This window comes from Lissotriton helveticus, chromosome 3_1 (assembly GCF_964261635.1).
Source record: "Lissotriton helveticus chromosome 3_1, aLisHel1.1, whole genome shotgun sequence".
NCBI lineage: Eukaryota > Metazoa > Chordata > Amphibia > Caudata > Salamandridae > Lissotriton > Lissotriton helveticus.
The window spans coordinates 479150742-479175659 of NC_136061.1; the positions used below are offsets into that span (position 1 = coordinate 479150742).

Consider the following 24918-nt stretch of genomic DNA (forward strand, 5'->3'; position numbering starts at 1 on the left):
TGGAAAACTGCATTTGTCCAGCCAATTCTCAAAAAAGAGAACGTGGACCCAGCAAAACTCAAAAATTTCAGGCCAATCTCTCTCCTGCCAGCTCCGGCCAAAATCCTTGAGAAGTAAGTCTAGAAAAAAACTTCCGGACTTCCTAGAGTCTAACAATAATCATCTTCACGATTCCCTGACAGGATTCAGATCTGATTATAGCACGGAGACAGCTCTGCTTGAAGTGGCAGAGACAATGCGTAAAACCATAGACCAGGGTAGTTTTGCAATGCTAGTGCTGCTGGACTTTTCCGCAGCTTTTGATACAGTGTTTCACCAGATTCTCCTACAAATACTTGAGCACCTGGGAGTAACGGAAGCTGCCTTGGCCTGGTTTCGCTAGTTTCTGGAGGATCGGTCTCAGCAAGTGTCTCTCTGACCCCATGTCTCCTCCACTAGTCTTCTAATGTGCGGCATCCCCCAGGGTCTGGCCTTGAGCCTGAACTCTTTTTAATATCTATCTCACCCCGCTCGCTGCGCTAGTCGAACAATGTGGGGTGAAAGTTGTCTCGTATGCCGATGACAAGCAACTGGAGTTCTCATTTAGGGAACACAAAGAGATGCCTTTTGCCAATTTTAAGCAGTTTCTTCCCAACATCTCGATATGGATGAAGGACAACTGCTTGAAATTGAACACTGATAAAACTGAGGTACTGTTTTTTTAATCAATCCTCTGCTCCTCGGTCGGTACTCTGGAGGCCGTCAGAGTTAAACCCCCCTCCTCTCCCAGTTGCTTCTGCTAGGATTCTAGGGTTCAAGTTTGATTCTAAACTGTCAGGCAAGGCCCAGATTTGTCAAGTCTCCGCATTGTGCTTATGAAAGTTGAAAGCCCTGCAGAGATTCTTACACTTCCTGCCTATGGATTGTAGAAAAACTGTGGTTCACGCACTGATCATGTCTCATCTTGGCCATAGAGCAGCCTATACCTGGGTCTCCCAGACTCTCTGCTTAGAAAACTACAGACTATTCCGAATGCGGCAGCTCGTCAAAAAACATGCCTTTGTGACATCACATCTCCCCCCATTTGCGTAGCTTACACTGGTTGCCTGTAAAAAGAAGGATAGAATTTAAGGTTCTAACCCTGGCCTACAAAGCAACTAGAGACATTGATCCAAAATACTTGAAGTGAAGACTCCAGAAATATAGCCAGATTAGAGTACTGAGATCAAATCACCCGGAACTACTTGTGATCTCCTGCTTTGCAAAAGCCAGGATTGGTGGTCGAGCTTTCTCGGTGAAAACTGCCTCTCTGTGGAACTCTTTGCCTGAGCACCTGTGGAAGGCCAAGTCGGAACCTATGTTTAGGAAGGCACTAACAACTTGGCTTTTTGGCCTTCCCTAGAGGTCTCGGCCCTGTCTTTAGACCCCATATACTGTATGCGCTGCTAGCACCGGGACACTTCCGTTGGAGGTAGCTGTGCGCTTTATAAGCTATAATATTAATAATAACTAGTAGACAAGCAGTGTAAATACATTGATGACATTAAAATTCTGGAGGAGTCCAAAAGAAAGAGGTTTAAGACAACAAAACCATAATTTGTGATGATCTGATGTTGATAAAATGTGATGGATTGATTTGCCAACTGAGGGGGGCGTGAGGAAATATAAAAGGTGATCATTCTTTACATGACATGAAAACCGATTCTGGAAATTAAACACTAATGTGCAGTTTGCAAATGTATAGAAAAATAACAGTGAAACTAAGAAAAGCTGTGTGTTTGGATTTATAGAAAAGGAAGATTTTGAGAATAATGAATTTAACATGTTCATCAACGTATTACCTTATATTTTAACAAAATGTTATGAAAGATTACTGATGAAAATATTTTTTATGATGCAAAAAAACACAAAATATTAAAATGAAGAAGTATATCTATGTAACAAATGCATCTTTCTTACAATTGTGCAAATATTAATGATGAGACTTGGCATTTTTTCCTTCATTGTAATGCACCATAGCAAATAAAAAAGTGGTGCACATAAAACATGTTAAATTGTATAGGACTGAAACATAAATGCTTGACATTGTTAGAGTCTTAAGGCCAGACGTAGGTCGCCCAATACCGGTCGGTAACGGCCGAAATTCGGTAATTTCGGCCGTTACCGACCGGTATCCATGAAATGAGATGTAGGAGCCTATTATTTACTGAATCGGAAAACATGAGTCGGTATAATTCCAACTCTGTAAATATGAGTTGGTATAATTCCGACTCGGTAAATATGAGTCGGTATTTTGACCGAGGCGGAATTTACCGAATTCATATTTACCGAATTCTTATTTACCGATTCGGTAAATAAGAAATGGTAAAAAATGGCCATGGTGATGTAGGAAAGCCCAAAAATACCCATTTCACGGAAATTCGGTATTTATGAGTCTGTATTTACCATGGATTGAATGCAGGTGGTAACCAGGTGAAGGCTATAAAAAGAGTCCCAAAATGCAACAGTGGAATCATAATGGTGGTGTTCTACGTCATTGCAAGGAGGCAAAGACTACAGGCAGCAGAAGAGAGGGAATGGCAAAGGGAGGAACAAGTGTACAGGCAGAGGATAACACTGTTCCAACTGACAGAGCCTGAAATACTCCAGAGGTACAGGCTACATACCCAAATTATCCGGGACTTGATCAGGGACCTATACCCACTCCTGGAGCACCCAACACCCAGGGCCCACGCCATCCCACAACATGTGCAGGTGCTGTGTAGATTACACCTGCTTGCCTCCGGGAGCTACCAGAATGTGATAGCTGGAGTGGGTGGTGTGTCCCAGAGCTGCCTGTCCCGCTTCTTCAGGAGGTTCCTTGACGCCATTATGCAGAGGATGGAGCATTACATTTCATTCCCTGATACACCTGCGGAACTTGCAAAAACCAAGACTGATTTCTATCAACTGGCACACTTCCCTCACGTGATAGGCTGCATTGATGGCACCCACGTACCACTCTGTCCACCTGCAGCCACAGAACACATATACAGGAACCGCAAGTCAACACACTCCATCAATATACAGGTCATATGCAACACTGGCAACATCATCACAGACATCGTTGCGAAGTTCCCTGGAAGTACCCATGATTCGTACATATTCCAGAATAGTGGAATATACACACGCCTAGTTGCCGGAGAATTTGGAAACGGATACCTGCTAGGTAAATGACATTGACACACCGTGACACTCACAGCAGATTAATGTATCATGTACATGCAAGTAATGTCAATCTTTCTCCCCCCTAGGCGACAGTGCATATGCCCTGCGGTCCTTTGTGCTCACCCCCTACCTCAACCCATCCACCAGGAGTGAAAGGCGGTACAATGTGGCTCACAGATCTACAGGCAACATTGTGGAGCGCACATTTGGACTCCTCAAGAGCAGGTTTCGCTGCCTCCACAAGAGTGGAGGGGCACGCCAGTACACTCCAATCCTGTGCTGCAAAATCATTGCGACCTGTGCAATGTTACACAATCTCGCCACCAAGGAAGGCACAGAGGTGGAGATCACACATCATGAGGGCATTGATGATGACACAGAACTGGCAGAGCCCCATGGTACAGTAGCAGCAGCAGCTACAGATGGGAGACTGAGATGGGCAGAGGTCACGCAGCAATATTTCTGAGTGAGTAATGAGACACAGACAGGCAAAGATTATGACGTACGTAGTTAAATTTTCACTACGCAAGTGCAATGATACCACACATTGGTTACACAAAATATAAATGTCCATGACTGTGTTGTCACGGTTAACACCACCGTGACCTGTTCCTTGGGTGGAGGGCATAGTCAATGTTTACGTCCACGGATCACAGGGTGGGACTGATGTGGCTGTGTGTCAAGGTTCTCGGTGTGGCCTGTCTCAGTCGCATGACGCCTGCCGCTCCTACGTATTTCTTGTACAGGAGTGCTTGCGCCGCTCCTGCTGGTGGACTGCTCACTTTCACCAACACATGTGTCGCCTCGAGTGGCAGTCTGTTGTGCGAGCATGAGCTCCATGGCAGAGGTCACTCTGGCCATTCCCACTGATAAATTGGTGCAGCACTGAAAAATACATCTTGCATCGCCACTGACCGTCTGCACAGCAGGGTGGTTGCAGTCGCAAATCTGTTCAGGGCTTTTGTCTGCTGCCGCACATCAACACGAGCCTTGTGTCTCTCCAAATGGTCCCTGTCCAACTTGTCGCACAGGACAGTCATGCACTGTGTCATGTCTGAAATGCCAGATGCCATTGACTGCATGCTCTCAGAAATGTCTCCTATGCCCTTGCCTATGTCATCCAGCTTGTTGTTGGTGGTGCGTGCCTGCCTCTGAACACCCATCATTGCTTTCGCCTGCAGGCACTGGACTTTGACCATGGTGGCCTCCAGACCGCAGAAGACCCCCTGACCGTGACGCACTTCATCTGCCTCCCGTGGCCTTCGTTCTCGTACACTGGTCCGCACAGCTCTAGGAGTGGGCAGCTGCTCAGCGTTGGCTAAATCCAGTGAGTTGATTGCCATGTCACCTCATCCTCTTCCTCCTCAGATGTTTCCAGTATGCGGGGGGGGCACATCAAGCCGCCTTGCCCTTTCCAGCACTGGGGACGGAGTTGTCGGGGTGGGGGACTGTGCAGCCGCTCTTGACTCCTGACTCCCAAATAAAAGAGGGGACTGTGGCTGTGGTGGTGTTGTCTCCTCAGGTGACTTGGCTGCCTGCTCTTTGTCCTTCCCTCCGTGTACTGTGCTGGGACCAGCTTCTTCCCTCCTCTTCTCCCTATCCTTTGCTGTGCTGCGCGATGACTCTCCTGTGGACAGACATGGACAATGTGTCAGTGGAGTAGTTCACCTGTGTCTCTTGATTAAACACACTACAATAGCGCATTTGCCTGTCCCTCATTTGCTTATGTTAGTAGTGTGTTGCATCCCTTGCTGCATGGTATGCTGACTGCATAGAGGTATCTACCTATGACGACATTTCCCATGATGCATTGCTGGACATTGGTAAAACCTGTTCTGGAGTGGGATGTAGGCACACAGAGTGTGTAAGGGGAATAGGTAAATGGGTTAATTACAATGTACATGCATCTTACCTTGTTTCTTTGCAGCTCTTGCAGAGCTGTCAGCGTCCCTAATGCCGTGGATGGATTCAGGCTCAAGGGTGGATTCCACCAGCTCTTCAATGTCGGTGAGTCGTGGTGCTCGGTTTCTTCCTCCCCCTGTTGCTGCAGCTTCCTTGCGGTGGGCAGCTAGTTTCTTCTTGGTAATGATGCGAAGAACATACCACCTTTTTTTCAAATCGTCTATTTCACGGTGGGTGACACCAATGGCATTTACCTTTCCTTGTATGTCAATCCAGGTAGTGCGCTTGATGGACTCAGCAACAAGCAGTGATTGTTTCCCAAAGATCTTGCTGTAATGTCTGACAACCTCTGCAACAAGCACCTGCAGTTCTTCAGGGCTGAATTTCATCTTTCTTTTGCGCTCAGTAGCATCCCTCTGTCTATCCTGACTCTCCATGGTGCTGTACAGGTGAGCTCAGGGAAGCCTGCTCCTCAGTCTCTCCTCCTGCTCTCCTGAGTGTTGGTTTCTGCACCTGCATGGGCGTGGCCACTCCCAGGTACTGGGGAGGGGTGCTTGATTCTGATTGGTTAATTCCACTGTACCTTTGGGTTTGGGTGTGGTTGGAGTTCCTGATTGGTTCACAGGCTCACATGTTTGTCAGTTTCAAATATCCGAATCCGTATTTACCGAATCGGTATTTACCGATTCGGTAAATTCCGAATCGGTAAAACCCATTCATTCCTATGGGCCATGGGCCCGTTGGAATGTATGGGTTTTACTGAATCGGATTTTACCGAGTCGGTATATACCGATCCAGTAAATACCGATTTCAGATTCCGAGTGATTCCGAATCGGTAATTTTTACCGATTTTTTACCTACATCTCATTTTCCGATTCTGAAATACCGATTCGGTATGACTCGGTATTTTAGAATTGGTAAATTAATTTTACCTACATCTGGCCCTTAGATTCCCTAAAACATTGTTATTATAATCATGTTTAAGAATAGTTCGCACATAGGTACTTTTAAAATGGTGGTGGTAAGCCATATTTAGAGTTGAACATTTCTATGTAATAGTCACTAACAAATATTACAATTATTTCTCTGTATGATATACTTGATGTTAGACCTGGCACCCTTGGCAAAGTTTCCCCTGACTTTTTTCCTCTACCTCCTATACTTTTGAATGTGCTGTATTTCGTTTTTGCTGGCTTACATACTCTGGGCACTTTGCCACTGCTGATCAGTGCCAAAGTGCAAGTGCTCCGTAGGTAAATTGTGAATATGATTGGTTATCTAAGATCGCCATACTTGTTTTACTGGTAAGTCCCTAGTAATGTGCACTAAGGGTGCGAGGGCCTGTAAATCAAATGCTACTAGTGGCAGCACTGATTGTGTCACTCACTAAAAAACGGTGATGGATTAAAACCATGATCTCTTGACTTGGTAAGAGTATTCTGCATCATTCAGAAACTCTGTCCATCACCACCCCCCTTTTCCAAAATCGGTTTTATCCACACCATGTGTGGGAGGGTATACTCAGACGTGAGTCCCTTGCTCATTGCACCATCAGGATTCAAGCAAGCCGGGCCGAAGAAGGCTGTGATGCCAGAAACCGGTCCCCGGAAGCTTGTTTCCTTCCCAGTATAAGAATTGGCTTGGTAGTTTGGTTTGCCCTGTTCCCATCATGCACTGGGACAGGAACAGACTAATTTGCATATAGCCAGGTTCTGAGCTGGGATGGTGCAGTGAGCTAAAAAACGGTGATGGATTAAAACCATGATCTCTTGACTTGGTAAGAGTATTCTGCATCATTCAGAAGCTCTGTCCATCACCACCCCCCTTTTCCAAAATCCATTTTCTTGTTTAACCATCCTGTGAGCCTTTGCCTGCTTGTGGATTCACCTCCTGGTTTTAGACTGAAAAGGGGCTGTTTGTGCATTCACCGCAGCTACTCACACAAAGGGTGTTGAGGCACCATGCCTATGCTGATGGGCAATCCTGGGCAATAGAGGTGGGAGGAGTTGTCACTGCACCTGAATAGACTGTGGCTGCTCTGCACAGTGCTGTCTCCATCTCTTGTAGTGAAACTGAACAATGGAGAGCCAAACTAGTTTTATTGAACAAGAGAGAATTTTCTAACATAGACTTCAAAGGGAAAAAGGGGTATAAGTATAAGCCCAAAAAACCCCGGCGCTTTAGATTACTTCTGGAATCAAGAGGAACCTCTGCCATGGAAGAAGAGCTGACGATCATCGTACCTGTGCACAAAATCCACTTCAACGCTGAGACTGCATTAAGAAACCAACGCATCACCTCCTTTCCAGTAGGGAACCAATGCATCACCTCCCCTGTGCGGCAGTAAGGAACTGACGCATCACATCCCCTGTAGCAAGGAACCGGCACATCACCTTACCTGCATGTAAGAAACAGATGCCTCACCTTCCCTGCGCCTGTTTTGCTTCGGAGTTATGACGCATCCCAAGTACTTAGCAACAAAGAGTGATGCATCCATAGTTTTCTAGGGACATTTGTTGCTATGGGTTATGTACAATGGCTTTACAGATTGCCACTTCAGTTTAGCCTGACTGCTCTGTGCCAAGCTACAAGAAGGTGAGCACAGGCAAACTTAGGTGTGTACTCTACTCATCCTGATTAGAAAGAAAGGTCCCTCCTTGGACCGGGTGTATATTTCTGCCAAATGGATACCCCCATTTCTAACACTTTGATTATGCTTGACCCTAATTATGAGTTTATTTTACTAAATAGGAAGTGTTGATTTTAAATGCATTGAATTGCCTTTTCCCTTAGGCTGCAATATTTCATAGCCTGTTGTGATTGAATTGTGTTACATTTCCTAAAATGTTGCTATATCTGTTCTGTTCACACAACATTCTAAAATCAATAGACATTTTTCTAATACTTAGTTTTGAATGAATTGAACTAATACATGAAGAGAAACAAAGTAAATAGACGCCTTGTCAACTAACCTTTGAGGATGGAATGGGCATTCCTTTCTCATGAGCAACATGGGGAAATATTTTGGAGTATCAATTTTGTAGCTGATGAGCAGAAGAATGGTCACATGATGATCAGACCATTGTATGGTGACAATTGATGTCGCAAATGAATTTCTGGGGGTATAAAAACTGACTATTCAAGGAGGAGTAAGGGAATCCCTCTTGATTGCCTACCTACCTACTATAGCATTGGACTTCCCATGCCCTTTCCATTTTTTCCTTTCCTGATGAACTTGCCTGCTGGATGATTTTGAGCTGTCTGGTGAGAGACCAGATTCAGACATTCCTGATTATAACTGCATCCCCCTTGCCCATGAACATTTCCTTGGTGGACTCTAATCTGATTCCTTTTTACCTCTTTTGGGTCATTCTCTCGCCTTTGTAGTGGTAGGAAACCTTAACCTAAACCATTCTCTTTATGTATTATTTTATTCAGCAATGTATTTACTTTGATTAAGTGTGTGGTTTTATACCGCGAGCTGTGAAACTCATCAATGAATTGCTTAACATTTTACTTATATTAATTGATTTTGGATCTTTAATAGAATAACTATATGACTTAAATTTGTCTGAGTTTTTTTTTAATTGTAATTTAATTTTCTTTCCACAGAAACTGTACTTATAAGAGTAGTGTATTTAAACTTGATCGCTAATTTGTGAGTTAATACCAATTATTGTGCTTCATTAGGTGGCCAACAGTTCGACTCACTGATTTCTCGACCCTCACTGCGACGCAGCAAGGTCCATCAGATGACCAATGCCTCTGAGGGTGAAGTATAGAATCTGAGTATAAGACTACGTTGTAAAGTCATTGATGCACCCTGAAATCGAGAAAGGAAAAAGCTTCCTTTGCAACAGTAGGATAGGTCTTTTGCCATTCAGCCAGTTAAGACAAATCTACAGGCCTGTAAAGGACAATTCCCTAACAGGTAATGCACTTACATGTACACGTTAGTAGTAGGCTGTGCTGTAGGATAAAATGGAGGTAAGTCCATTGGTTTGGCTGCAACAACTCTTGTCTAATAATTCTTCTGTGGATGTGAATATCTTTAAACAGCTACATATATAGAGGATTTCTGACAAATCTGCATTGCCCCTGTCTGGGTTGCACAAAGGGCTCTAAGTTAATGGCTATGGTTCTCATGAAAAATATTTTACATACTCGAAAAAATGTCCAAGATAAAAAAAAAACATGCTCGGAGCAATCATCCATGGAATAATTGTCCTTGATCTGCTCTGCAAAAATCCAGGGCTCAAATAAATTCACCATCCTTTAGGCGACCTTGGAGGTAAGGTTTAGAAGTGCTGCTCCAAGGTAGCCAAAGTCTAGAATCTTTTTCTGTGTGACAATGTAATAATTTGAGTTTCTCACCACAGATAATTGATGGTGTCAACTTGATACACACCTTAGTTTGATGACCAGAACCTTTGTCGCCCCAGACAACTTTCAGAAAAATATTTTTGCATGGACCATGTAAATGGCATACCAGAGTCCTGCAAGTCGTACCAAAATGTTATTGGTGACTAGGGCAGTGGATGCATTTGTCTTTTTTCTGCAACATTACAAGTCCTTAACTTGAATCTTGACAAGAATATACTGTTAGAAATGGAAAGACATGGTGAAGAGAAACTAAGTGGACAGCCCAGAACATATATATTTAAAGAAGAAACTGTGTTTCCTATTTTCTCGTACTTCAAACCACTGAAATAAATAATCAGAAATATCCTGCAAAGCAAACAATTTTTGGGGAATGGAATCCAATTACACAGATTTGAAAAAAGTGTCCCATGCATTAATTGTGTCTCTATGCCTATTCCTCGTGGGATATCCAGCCATCCTTTAAATGACACCAGATATGGTGTTCTTCCCTATCCAACACCATTAACACAGGGACACATATCTAATCTCACCAATTTGGGGTATTTTAACACGAGAAAAGCTTACTGCCCATTGGCCATTCAATAATTTATTATTGCCAATAAGTATTGAATGCAGTGTCTTTGAGGAGCGTAGGGAGAGGACCCTAGTTCTCTCCTCCATCAAGGCTTACCCTTATAGATGCATGCTGTTGTTCTTCAGTCTGAATTCATTTAACAGATACACATAAATATGTTTCAACATAAGCTAACAAAATAAACACATTTTACTTGGATTTGAGCATATTAATAACCTCAGTGCTTTCCAAATTAATAGAATTACATGGCTTGAACTTCAGAAACAAGACTATTCTGGGGTTCACACAATTTTCCTCTCTCAATATTAGGTTTCTTAACAACAATTCTTTTCTTCTTTTAGTGTGTTCTTCTGTTTTGTGTTGTTCTTATAATTACACCACATCTGCAATGTATACATTCCAAAACTCGATGTAGGCATATTGTACAATGGCCAAAATTCCCCCCAAAAACTTAATTTCTTTCCAAACAATCTCTCTATTGTAGAATGGAAAAAAATGATAAGTAGAACCAGAGATTTACAATTTCAATGCTTTAAGGTAATTATAGCCCCTAAAAGCATGTAACGCCACTCGCTGTTCTCTGGTTGTGTGAGACCGGGTGAAAGTCACAAATTCCGGCTTACCACAATGGGGTGCAGGCCAGATACAGGGTACAGATTAGTCTCGCTGAAAAAAATACCTTTTAGATTGGCATGAATAGTCCAGTTTGCATTGGAGGGGGCTGCGAGGAGCAGTGAGAGTGTTGCAGATGGTTGTTGATGTAGCGCAAAGATCCTGACAGGCCTTGCTTGAGATTCACATTGGTGGTCACTGAGGGCTGTCGATGCTGTAGCATGAAGTGCAGATCTCACATTGTCAGTAATCGCTGGAGGCCGCTGCATTGCGAAGAGTCAGGTGCACTCTAGATCTTCATTGGTAGTTGGTGTAGGCAGTAACATCTTGATGGGAACACACCCGTTTGCTGTCTTAAAGTTCCCAAAATGTCAGGATTTCTTCCTTTCTTGAAGGGGTGTTCACTGATGCCACACCAAGGGTCCAGGGCCAGAGGGGCACCTCTTGGGGATCAGAAATGTATTCTAGCGGTGGAAGCAGGACTCAGGCAGTTACAGATTTAGTTGCAAGTCTAGGCAGAAAGTCAACTCGGCAGCTGAAGAGTGGCCTCTGGAGATGGATATAGCCCTGTAGCTCATGACAGGAGGTTAGTCAGCTGACCCTTGGAATCACTTCAACCTGGGATGCAGGATTCAGGTTCAGTCTTCCTTCTCAGCAGCAGGGCTCGGCTGAAGTAGCAGGGCAACAATGTGGTTTTTTTATAGTATCCACAGGTCCAGTAGTGTACTGAAGAGTTGGGTATGAGTGTCCAATATTTATAGTTAGTGTCAGCTTTAAAGTAGGAGAAGGGTCTGTAGGTTTCCACCCTCTGAGGTGTTTGGAATTTCCTCCCTCCCTGCCTTGGCCTCAGCTTGTCTGCTGGAAAAATAGACTGGTGCGAAACGCTTTGTGAATGTGCTGAAGCAGAGTCTTTGTGATGTGCAGTTGTGTAAGGTGACAGCTCTAGCCCCCATTCAAGTCAGAAATGACTCCTCCTGCCAACATCTATTTTCCCCTTAGTCTTGCAGGCTGGGAGCAATACACAAAGAACAACTCCCAGCTACACCTAGTCATGTGACCCAGGATACAGGTGGCATCCACCAAATGGTTGGCATTTTCAGACGTGTGACAAAACAACTTACTTTACCATTAACCAGGGTCTTATACTACAATAATTTAAACTCCAAAGTTGACATTCCTACCTACTCCCAATTGAAAATTATTTGCATATCACAAGCAATAACCCAGTGTTATCCTATGGAAGAGGTAGGACTTGCAGTAGTGAGAAATTAATTTAAGAGATTTGCATTACCAACAAAGGAAAAACATAAAAGTACATATTCAACCTTTGAAATTCACTGTACCCAGCCCTAATGGCTATGCAGGTCCTACCCTAGGCATGATATATATGAATTAGAAAGGAAGGTGTAGGCCTGTCAAATGTTTTATTTTGCCACGTGGAAATGGCAGTTTAAAACTGCACACACAGGCTGCATTGACAGACCAGAGACATGTTTGACAGCCTATTTAAGCAGGTGTTATAATTAGTGCTAATTGCCCACTATTAGTATTCACTTTACAGTCCATAGGTGTATAGAGTACAACATTGTTACGGAAATATAAGTGAATTAAATGTTCCACTTGGTTGTAAGCCAATGTTACCATATTTTAGAGAGAGCATACATACATTTTAGCATTGGTTAGCAATGGTAATGTGATCAGAGTCCTAAGGCTAGCAAAAATGAGATCAAGAAAAATGCAGGAGTAACGCAAAACTTTTGGGGGAAGACCATCGTAAGGCTGACAGGTCTAACATTACCCATCTAAATGTTGTAATTCATTAATGCACCTAACCTGAGCCTTTCTTTTTACAATTAATTGGTTTCCAGTTTGCTATTGAATCAATCACCCATTTCCACCTTGCATGGATTTCCTAATATTCACTGAATATGCATTCCTTGAAGTCTAATCTACGCAAAACTGAACTAGTCATAAAAAAGCTTTGGAAAGCCCCAGAAGCATGAATGACAAGGAGCTACTATCACAACTGGATGGGGTTAGATCCTACAGCCCTTGCAACTTCTAGTAACAGCCCTGTGGGATCAGCTCACAATTTTCCTGTGGGTGCAGATGGAATTAGCAGCTACAGAGGAATTACATGTCTGGATGCATTGATAAACTTTTTAATATTTGAATATTTTATAGGTTTCTTTAGAACTGCTATAAGAACCTGTGACGATTTAGCAGGACAATATTCAGGAAAATTAAGCCTTGATTACTCCCCCAATTTTGAGCCAGTATTTCAAGCTTATAGGTTAAGTCTGCAAACACTCAAGTGTTGGCTCCCAGGTGACTGTCTTGTACCCCCTTTCCCTAGAACCAGCTCAATGTGCTTTTCCGAAAAAGTAATAACTGTATTGTACTTTCGAGTTTTCACAGAAAGTTATTAATATGAACATGGGTAATATACCTGGGTAATCTTTGTTATACAGTTGCAGCACAGTGAAGCAGCTGCATCTCTCTCTTCCGTCGCTTTCTTAGGATTTCCAGTCTTAAGGTGTGTTCTGATCTTCTATTTCCGCCTTTATTCCATCCTCCACAGTTAACCACAGACTTGACAATAAAGGTGGAAATACAGGTGATGGTTGGCCCTTACCACCATCCTTCTTTGGATTCATGCAGCCCAGAGGGGAAGGAGTGGGTTTCTGATATGCTGAGAGTAGTTCAGTGTGACAGCTGCTGCCATGCCTTGATCTTTCCTAGACAATGGAAGAAAGGTGCATGGGGAAAGTGGAGGAGAAAAGAGAGACAGCTTTTGTGGAGATTTTCTTGGTTCCAGATATTTCTTTGAGATATAATGGAGGACAAACCTAATAAAATGCATTAAAGTGTCTAAATCTTGGGTAATGTTATAAAGAGGAGATAATAGGTATACCTCTGGGAAGATTTATGAAGAATTCATGCAAAGGGAAGGAAGGCACATTGGTGTGCAGTGCCAGGCTATTATGTGTGAATGGGAGAGAGCTGAAAAGGACTTCATCTACTACGATATGGCACTCTTCATCTCTCTCACTGGTTCACTATGTGCTGCCTAACCCCAATGCAGACACTCCTTCACCATGGTGCAAAGGTGGTAGCATTACAGGCAGGATTGTTTTTGTGCATTAAAAGATACATTCCTGCACACAAACAACCTAACAAGACATTTATTATTTCAAAATGTAATCCAAAATGAAACACACCTAAAAAGAGGAAAAAACAAGGAGAAAAAAATATTTTCTTCTGGTTATGCCTTTCTGTGGAAGGCATACAAATTTCAAATTATTCCAGCTTCACAAGCCTTAGTAAATCTGGCATTGCTTGGAATCCATAGGTGGATGCATGGGAATGCCCATGTTCTATTCAGGGAGGGTCTATCACTAAGGATTGCAACCCAACACAGCACAAGCTGCTGCCCTTCGTTACATTTATTTACAAAGTCATACAAGGCCATGCAAATCAAGTATTCAAAAAGTGATGGATGGAATGTTTGAATTAATCTCAGCCACTGGTAAGTACTCGGGCCTCATCGCAGTTCGTTGTTATTTTGCTCTAGTGCAAACTGTCCAGCCCAAACTGCCAAGCCAGATCCTCCCTGAATGGAAACATCAGTGACCCAGGACCAGTTTCACCTGTGTATGGGCTCTTCAGCCCGATATAGCTTGTTTCCAGTTGCACAGTGTGCATGGGAACCATGGGGCATATTAACAAGGAACAGGTAAAATTAACGTTAAGGGCGCTTAGCGTTAATTTTGTTAACGCCCGCTATCGCTGGATAATATCGCCTGGTTATCGTGATATTAACAACGCTAACCCCCTAGGCGATAAAAAATCCAGCGATGGCTGCATTTTGGGAGGTTATTGCTGGTAATGCAGCGATAAAACTACAAGGATAGGGATATCCTTGTTGATAGCCGATGGTGGACTTAGCTATGTAATCCACCTCCCATTGGATTACGTGGCTAAGTCTGAAAATTAGCAGACGTAAAAAAACAGCGTTAACCGTGGTTAGCGCTGCTTTTTTGTCTCTAACAGGGTTAGAGTGAAGCTTGATAATAGGAGAAATGTCGCTTATCGACATTTCTCCAAATATTTTGCTCTGGAACGACCACTTTGCATCTCATGAGAGATGCAAAGGGTAGCGTAGTGAAAAAGCGTGCTAACATGCGATTTTGAATGTTAGCACCCTCTTGTTGATAGGGCGATATTTTCACCTCCGCTTCTTTAGCTTTTAAAGCCAAAAAAGCGGAGATAAAGCCTTTGTTAATATGTCCCTATATCTGTCCATACCCAACTCACTTAGGGCGTCTTGATAAGGTATACAAAAATGGATGGAGGGAGTGCTTGCATTAATCTCAGCCACTGGTAATTACTTAAGCTGCATTGCAGTCCACCATTATTTGGCACACCATGCCCCCTCAGTTTAGACCCAGCTATAGGCAAATCAGTCTTGACACTGTTCCAGTGTGAACAGTCCAGTCAAAATGCAAATCAGGCCTTGCATGGCTTTGGATTTTCCAAAATAGGCCTTAATGGTGCCCAGTGTCACCTCGCACATACCAAGGGCTGCACTAAGGCTTAGTAAATGTTTTCCTAATTCTTATTTATTAGAAAAAGTCAATCTTAGGATATAGGAGAATGTGGAGGAAGAAGAGTAGAACCAACCCAGGTGTGTTGTGCTATACATTTGGTGGGAGGGAAAAGGAAGCTCCACGATGAATATGAGAAATTAATCTATTTTAATGAATATCAAATTTTTCCAGCAGTCCTGCATAATTTAACTCCTCCTCACTTAGGGGTAACCTACTAACTCTAGGTCATTACAGACTGAACCTTTCACCTACAAATCATTAGATTCAAATGTGTGAGTCTAATTAGCTCACTGGAAACAAAACAAGACTACGCATTAGAATTTGCATTAGAATATCACAAAAAATTCCAGGAAACAGTGTCCGTTATGACCTAGAAGCAGGAGGTCACTCCCTCGTTACCTTACGGACGCTGCTCTGTGGCATCAGTTTATATCAAAGATCATTGAGTCCGCATCATAAAACATATTGTACATGGGAAATGTATCAAACCAATCAAAGGGTATTTTCCATTTCAATGGCAAAAGTTACATTATATCTTTATATATATATATATACATTCACTGAAAAAAACATAGGCTTCAGGGACATTATAGTTAGTTGGACATTTGACTCTTTTAAAACCAGAGAAATTTGCCTGTTATAGTTAGTTGAGCTAACTATAACTCTTGCGCCCGCTATGCACTGCTGATGATGTCACATATTACATCACTCATGACATGGTCAGTGACATCACTGATGACATCACTAAGGTTTTTTAAATGCTAATTCCTAACTATAATGTCTCTGAAACCTATGGTTTTTTCAATGAATTACAAAGGTTTTTTAAATATCGAACTACTATTGTGCATTTGTCATTAATCATTTTTTTTCAAAAGTACTATGTAATGTAATACATTTCACAAATTACAATGAGTTTTTAAATAATACAAAACAATTTAACATTCAGATAACAATTGTTCTCCCTTTTTTTCTGCCATCAGCTACTACTTAACTTCACTATTCACAGTCATGCCAGTGTAGTTTCATCATAAACAGCAGGAGGAAAAGTAAACACTCAACTAGATTGTTAAAAAAAAACGAATTCTTTCAAATATAATACAAAATCAACACAAATAACACATCCAATAGTACTTTAAATGTTCAAAGGTTACCTTTACTCCGTAGATTGTCTGCAAATTCACCAAATACACCAGATAATGTATCAAACATTTCACTTTGAAAGCATCCAATATGAATTCCTTAAGGATCTTATGTCGGTTCTCAGCACAATTTTTCCAATACAGCACATAATGTATCAAAAATTACGCTTTGAAAGCATCCAGTCTGAAGTCCTTAAAGATCTTACGTAGTTTCTCTGCACAATTTTCCCAATACACCAGATAATGTATAAAAAAATTCGCTTTGAAAGCATCCAGTATGAATTATTTAAAGATCTTACGAAGTTTCTCTGCACATTTTTCCAATACGCCAGATAATGTATCAAACATTTCACTTTGAAAGCATCCAGTATGAATTCCTTAAAGATCTATACACCTTCCCATTAAAACCGAATAGTGTATCTAAAATCTTTGTTTCAGAAAAATTAAGTATGAGTTGGGTAATTCATAAGGCAATCTCAGCTTAATTTCCAAGTATGTATCATTACAGTGACACCAACCATTATCACACTTTAAATAAATTGTACCTCCAGCATGGAAAACAATAGCAACTGTCGCAAAAGTTCTTCTAGAAATAGATACTTGATTAGCAACAACATTTTTAATTTTGGTTTCCACTTTTCTTCCATTTGGTCGACAGCGTTGCAGCATTATAATCAAATATTTCCATATCTTTGTAGGCATAATGTAGATAACATTCTTGATTTAAAATGAGAACACATCATCTCATGATCAGCTTCTTTTACTAATTTGGAAAATGGTACAGATTTGCAGTTAGGTATTGTTAAATATAAAAATAGTTCTCTGTCAACTATAGTCCTTGAAGATAATAAACACTCTTCACATTTATGTAACTGAGTCCAAATAAACTCTCAATCTGAATTCCTTAATCTTCCAGTACTCCAAGCATAACCATCAGAAATTCTTGTGCACTTTGCTGTATATTAGCACTGAACGTTAAAGATCCAGTACATGTATCCAACAGTTGACGAATACCAGAGGCAAAAGGAATCTTAGTTCTATAAGTTCTCAATTCTTGAAATAAAGTGTAGAGTGCAGAACATAACGTTTTTTCCTGACTTTCCATAATTTCACCAGAAACATCTTCAAGATAAAATATAACATTTAGAATAACATTACCAGAGCAGTTGACACCAGAAGCATTTTCTAATTGGTATCCAACAACATCATCACTTGTTGGTATTTTCTGCTTCTTTACATCTTTTCTTTACTGTTAATTTTCTTTCTGCTTTTCAACCATAGTTGACTCTTCAACATATTTGTGTTTTGAACACACAACACATTCTCATAAATAGGATATTCCCCTGAATGGGGCGTATAAAGCCTTCTCAAATGATTATATTCTCTTACACAATTAACATCAGCACTAACCTTGTTCTCATCAAAATCAATTAAATACAAACCAGACAATGTTCTAACTCGAGATAATGCAACATATACCATTCCCTCTTTAAACACAGTTTTTCCAACATTTACCAAAGCATTATCTACACTTAAACCTTGTGATTTGTAAATAGTTATTGCATATGCTAAACAGAAGGGAAACTGTTTTCTACGAAAATCCAAGTCTTTTACAAGCATGAAATGTGAGGCTGAACGTGCAATCTGTCTTACCTCTGCAATTTGATCAAAATTAACTTTAAAAAATGTCAATTCCATTTCTATTTTGATATTTTACAAAATCAACAACTTTCCAGATTGCTGCATTCACCAAACCTTCTTCTACATTCAGATTATGCTTTAAAATTATCCGACAGCTTAAACATACATCTATATTTTTTTCTAAGCCAGCAGTTTTTGATACAGACTTTTCTAAAGAATCCAATTTAGTCTGTAGTTTTTCTGAAAGAACAATTGTTATTCCTTGATGCTCTATTTTATCAATAGCTTCAATGTGAACTATTTCTTGATTTTCCAATTTCATAAGCTCTCTATTAAATGCATAACACTCTTCCACTGTAGGCATTAAGCAAACTACAGACTTTTTTTTCTTTCATTTTCTTTTACGTAACTTCTGCTGGTGTGTTTTCATTTCTAAATAAGTTCTTTAGTAGACGACTTTGAAAAGCTTGTTTACCATGTTTGCTTAGAACACCAATTCTTACATCTATTAGAATATTTGCATAATCTTCATCTCTTGCTTGTCGCCTATTCTGAGTGAGTTCTTTATATTCAAAATGTAACCACAGATTCAAATTTCCAATACTTCCCAAAGATTTCTTAGTGTCTTCATGTAGAAGAGTTTTAAACACAGGTTCCCCTTTTACAGGGGTTAATGGGTTAGTTGGAGCAGATCTCCAAATACAATTAAATGTTTTCCCCCAAAGAGAACGTCGTAATCTGTTTTTAATACCTGTTGCATTGTTAAGTGCACAAAAGTAAGCATTAAGTTTGAGACCATGCTCACCTCGTCAATAATTAAAAGTTTCATTTTCTTCAGCACTCTTGACATTTCATAAGAAGCTTCTCCAGACAACTTCTGATATTCTAATTTATTATCATGCTCCACTGGTAACATCAATACTCTATTCAAAGTAACTCCTTAAACATTTTGTGCAGCTAATCCAGTTGGAGCTGTTACCACACAACATACATGTGAATCAGTGTTTTTTTTAATATAACTGGTCAAAACTTTAAATAAATACTTTTACCTGTTCCAGCTTGAACACTGATGTACATCAGAAGAGGTTTAAAAGATGAACACAGACATTCTTTTTTTCATGCAACAAACCATGCTCTCTCCGTTCTCTCACTTACACATATATTTCTTTCTGTTCAACATTTACTTGTTCTTCCAACTTTTCCAATGTTATATTCTACTTGTGTGCTTGTTGCATTGCAATTTCGACTTCATGCATAGCAATCGCTGCTTTATTTTCCAGCATTGGTTGTCCAAGAGGATCTTGACTACTACTTTGACTATCTTGAGAACTTTCATGAGCTATTTAAGCTATAATAGTGTTTTTCTGTTTAACTTCATCAGTCAACATTTTTAAATATGTAGGGAAAATTGGACATTGAATGCTATCTTTACAAGCATTAAAAGAATCTTCGTAGCAGTCAAACTCTACAAGATATTCACTTTCGCTATGCCATGGTTTAAACAGCTGCAGAAATGCTAAATAGTAAAATTCTTGCTTATCTGCAGTTTCACTTTTCTACTTTTCTTGTGGTTTATAAGATTACCCTTTGCATGTTTTACTAAACAACCATGACATCCAACTGCTGCAAACGTTCCTTCTTTTAAATTCTCTCTAACATTTCTTTTGAAGCTGTAATGTTGAACTATTTCATACAGACATGGTGCCTGCCGCTTTGTGCATGTAAATGTTAAACATGCATTTTTAACCTTGCGGCGGGTGCTGTTTTAAGCAGCACCCGCCGCAAGGTTAAAGATACAGGATGTGACTGCCAGGGTGGTGGTCACATCCTAATTGCACCGGAGGGATCGCCGCTGCCCTTTCTGACGGTCCCCCCACCTCGGGGTGGCGGACGGACGCAGGTCCGTCCGCCATCCTAATAGGCCCCATAGTTTACATTAAACTTTCCAACTTCTTCTTCAAACTGATCAGTGTTAGTCACTTTCTCATCTCCTCCAATATCTGTAATTGTCAAACTTTCACTTAATATGAACTGCTCTTCTGAACCAAAATATCGCATTTCAATATCATGACACTTTTTTTCAACATCTGATAAAGAACCATATAAAAGACTTCCATTCAGTTTACTTAACCTGTTAACCGCGGTGGTAATTCTGCCGTGGTGCGGGCATTTCTGTGCGCGGGTGGGGCCGCGTCGCCCGTTTGACGTGCGCAGCACTATGAAGGTAGTGCTCGCGACGGCCAACGGGCAATGCAGCACGCAAGGTGTTAAAATTAATGCAGGACTTTTTACATAGTACAGTTTCTTTACAAAGTTCCACATTTCTGAATGGTTTACTGCTAACATCCTCAAATAATGAAAAACATTTTTACAAACTTTTCTTGAAAGGCAAGCCAGAGAATGCCCATACTTCTCAGCATATTTTCTTACATTACATGGATCTAGTCCTTGTAACAAGCTAATCTTCTGTTTTATTCTTTTCTGAGTATATTCTCGTAGAACATTTCGCATTAGATCAATGGATTCCTGTTGAATACTACAGATGCTACTACAACTCCACTTATACACAGGAGCTCATGGACGTTTCCCTTGCACTTCTTCAGCTATTAACTCTTCTGCACTTTTACCAACCATTTCCTCCTTTGGATGAGGAACCCCATCCTAAACTTTGAAGCATCAACCTCCAGTATCAACTGCAAATGATAACTATTTTCCTGGAAGTAGCTTTCCTCATTAAAAAAAAGCTCAGTACTAGAAGTATGTCTCCAATGTTCACCAAAGATTTTACAAAAGTTGGTTCTGTTCACAAGTCTTTTTTTTCTACTTTTGTCTTTCAATGCTTTGACTATTTTATCCAATACTTTCATTCTCTTTAAAATCAAAATGAACAACTTCTATTTTAAATTGAAAGCAGTATCCACTATACTTTCAATACACTGCTTCTCTTTGAATTGGATCATTCTTCCTTTATATTTGCAGCATGTTTTCAATAAATTCTGAATCATTCTAGAACGAAAGAATCAAATTTCTTGAAATAGTGTTTGTCTCCGAGTACCAGATAGCAGTTCTTAATTATCTTTCCTTTTCCTCGTATTTGAAATTGAACTCTGCTTCACCTTATTTGAAAACTTCTTGTTTTTGCTTTGTGTGATGTTTTTCTCATTAAATGTTCGTAATATTTTTTTCACAAATTGTCTTTTGCTTTTACTCGAACAAACAGTTTCTGTACTGCTCGCATTTTTTTCTACTTCAAGATATTTTCTTTTCATCAAATATATATTTTTCTTCTTTTTTTTTTTACTTCTTCTAGGTATTTCCAAATTTCAATCCTAACGAAATATTTTTCTGAAAAACAAAAAATAGATTCAATTATTTTTCACATTTGTTCACTATGTTAAAATAATAAAATACAATTACAAAAATTCCACTAACAACTTCCAGACCCAGTGTTGCAACGTGATGGAGCACAACAGATGAGCCCTAGGATGACAAGTAGTGCCATAGAACATACAGCAAGTATTTATTTAATTATTTACATTATCCTTTTCAATTCATATATAACTGCACTACCTCATACTTTTCACCTCTCTGCCACACCCCCTCACTCCACACCACTTTCTCTGCAACCCACCTCACAAAATTTTATAAATAGTATTTTTTTAAAATTTTAATCTATGTACTTAGAATGATATTATTAAGCAAACATCACACATAAAAATTGCCATTATTACCAAACAATTTTATCTACAACTTCGCAAACATAACACTGGACCCAGGGTACTAAGTGGAGGGGTGTCTGTGGGGATATGACCACCAGCACTTTATTTTTGGGAGCCTCAAAACGGGTCTTTATAAGGCTCTATTTTCCGACCTCACAAACGTAATCCGTTTTTTTCTTTATTGCACTGCAGTGACACTGTGAGAGCATGCACATTGCTCACTACTTAGAAGTGCAGACATCATGCCAAGTGACTCACATTGTAGGAGAAGGGAAATCCTTTAAAGAGAGCCATTTTCCCTCAGTATTTCCCTTCTCTTTTTTGCAACGCAGCAGCAACATCATTGTGGGGTGATTAGCAGATTAGCAGACAGACCACCAGGCCCGCAACGCCCATTGCCCCGGACTCTCTGACACAGATTCCCGGGCGCACACACAGAGCCGCACCCGAGTACTTCACCTGTCTTCAAAACATCATTTTTTTGTAAAGGAGACTCTGTTCTTTTTCACCCCTTTTTACAACTCCTACATCCCCACTCTGCCTATTGCTGAAAGACTTAGGCTCCCCGAAATTTCCCTTTGGCTGCACCTCTGCAAACGACCACAAAAAGGCAAAACCAGCACGAACCTGCTCTCACCTTCTTGTTTTAGTGCTACGAAAACACACACTTTGCTAGCCTCACTAAGTTCTCACACACCCTCTTTAATATGAACATAAAAGCTTTCCAATTACTTTTATATTCCTATACTGTAATTCACATGGAAATATAGAACTCAAGGTTCTCACCACCCCAAATTAGCTCTCTGGTCTACTTTCTCAAATATAAGAAGTACAGGTATTCAGTATCTGTCAGTCACGGCCACTTTAGAACAGTGTACCTATAATCAACTCAACAAAAAGTTATGTTTCTAAATTAACGTATTACACTTAAAAGCTCCTTTACATTTCTTTTGCTAGATGTACCTTTGTTTAAAACACCACCAGAGAAGGGTGTTGAAGTAGGCTCCACAAAGGGTAACTTAAAGCTTTGTTATTCTTTATTAAAAAATCTGCCTGTCAGTGCTTTTCGCAAACCTTTTCAACGCCATAAGAGGGTAGCTGGATGAGTATAATACTTTGTATTTAGGATCGGGGCGGACGATGCACGGAAATAAGAATGTATAGTTGAATAAAGGGCGAGTGGGTGCATGAATACTACACAAAAAGGGGGCCAAAGGGAAAAATATTTTATGGACCAATCAAATTTAAATCCCCTATTTCTAACAATCACAACAACAATGAAATATGGTGGTCTTGTGATATATACATATCAGAAGTATAGTCTATATACTACTGTACCCACTGTCTATCTCTTGTCAACACAGTATCCCATCACTGCACCTAAATAAGTGCCCAGTGTCATCATCTGGGTTTTACCAATCAACTATGTCTAGCTCTCCCTTCAGCATTAGGGAGAAACAAGGACAATAGTTGTATCCTCTTGTGGATACTCACAAGAAAGAGAAGTGCAAAACTAGAACAACCTTTCTTCCAAAGTTACTGTGAAAAAGCAGTGTATGTAGTGAAAACTGTGAGATAAAATAGGATAAACTCCTAAGGTATCTGATACACCTATTTCTTTAGTATATGTTCAGCGGAGTTTTCCAAATTAAAATCAAAAGTGCAAGTAAAAGACAGTTATGACTTAATCACTGTCCTTGTGGTCAACATGTGTCAGCCCTTGGGACGGTGCTCCCATGGCTTTCGTCAGGACCTCTAAGAATATAATGTCACTGCAACATTAGATATAGGATACATACATACTTTATGTCCTCTTTCAAACACTTGGAACAAGTGTGAAGATTGATGGAAATCTAAGAGAAAAATAAAAATACAAGAAAAATAGTCTCTGCAGTCATCAGTATTAGTGCCAACATGTCAGTTTATAAAAACATATAATTCCTGGAAAACAAAGTGCTTACCACTACTTGTTCCGGTCTAGATCTCACCTCTCTCGGATCCCGCTCGAGTATATATGTCTGAGGCCCCGCTCTAAAAAATAATACAACTCTGTGAAGTCTTAAATATAGACTCTCCCAATTTCTTAAGCTTTAATCAATCAGCCCTCACTCTGTGGTGAGAATATCTGTCTAAAACTCTCATCCTTAATACTAAGACACACGCTGGAAATAACGGCCAGCCCAAACTTTGAACTGTTGTATGTATTAGTGCTTTCAATAAACAAATGCTGTCGAGTATGTCCTGTCTTTAAGCAGTTACTGAAAGCAATGCAATTAATAAAAATGTTACAGGATCACTGGGCGTAATGTTAACACCATACATCAATGTATCAATGTATGGATGGATGGACGGATGAATAAATGCAGAGACTAGTACTTACGATAGACGTGTAGGCTGATAAATGCTTAGGATTGATTCTGGGATAGATATATCTATGCATATATTGGCGTATATCTGTATGAATGGCACAGTGCTTACTATAGGCGAGTGCGCTCATAGATGCTTAAGATAAGCGGACAAACAGATTTATGTATATATATATATATATATATATATATAAGTAGGAATATATGCATCAATCAAAAGATAGTTGAATGGCGCAGTGCTTAGGATGCATTGATACTGTGCTTTAATTGGGACGGGTCTGGGGACCGGTACTTATTTTCAGGCAGCCTCCAAACGACTCTCTACCAGGCTCTATTTTCGGCCCCCTCGAAGATAGTCAATTTTTTTTTTATTACTTTGCTGTGACAGCATGCACATCGATGTACGCATGCTTATTTTGTTCACTACTGAGAACTGTAGACATCATGCTAGGTTACCCACATTGTAGAATAAAGAAAAATCCTTTACACAATGTTTTTTCGGAACCTACCATGATTGGAGAGGATTTTCTAAAGCACCCAATATACTTATCTTGATTTAGACCATGCCCCAACTTGCATAGCCCACACGCCTTTAAGAGCTTTGCCCCACCTTTTAGAGCACCCCACTTTTTTCCTCCCACTTAGAACCCCAACTACACCATAGTAACAAACAAACAGTGTAACCTTCCATTAAAATCTACAATAGCACCAAGTTTCATAATTTTCCATCGACGCTATCAGCTTTCTACCACAGTACAAGAGTGTCTATCAGCATGAAGATGTCTT

The 24918-nt window shown here is 40.4% G+C and overlaps 1 long non-coding RNA gene across 3 annotated transcripts in view; it reads left to right on the plus strand.

Annotated features, from left to right (window-relative positions):
• Positions 1-24918, plus strand: part of LOC144822622 (uncharacterized) — a 755115-nt gene that overhangs the window by 132537 nt on the left and 597660 nt on the right. For all 3 annotated transcript variants that reach the window (XR_013608651.1, XR_013608650.1, XR_013608652.1), the window contains exon 3: positions 8779-9019. This is a non-coding gene — a long non-coding RNA (uncharacterized LOC144822622). The remainder of the gene's footprint in view (positions 1-8778; positions 9020-24918) is intronic.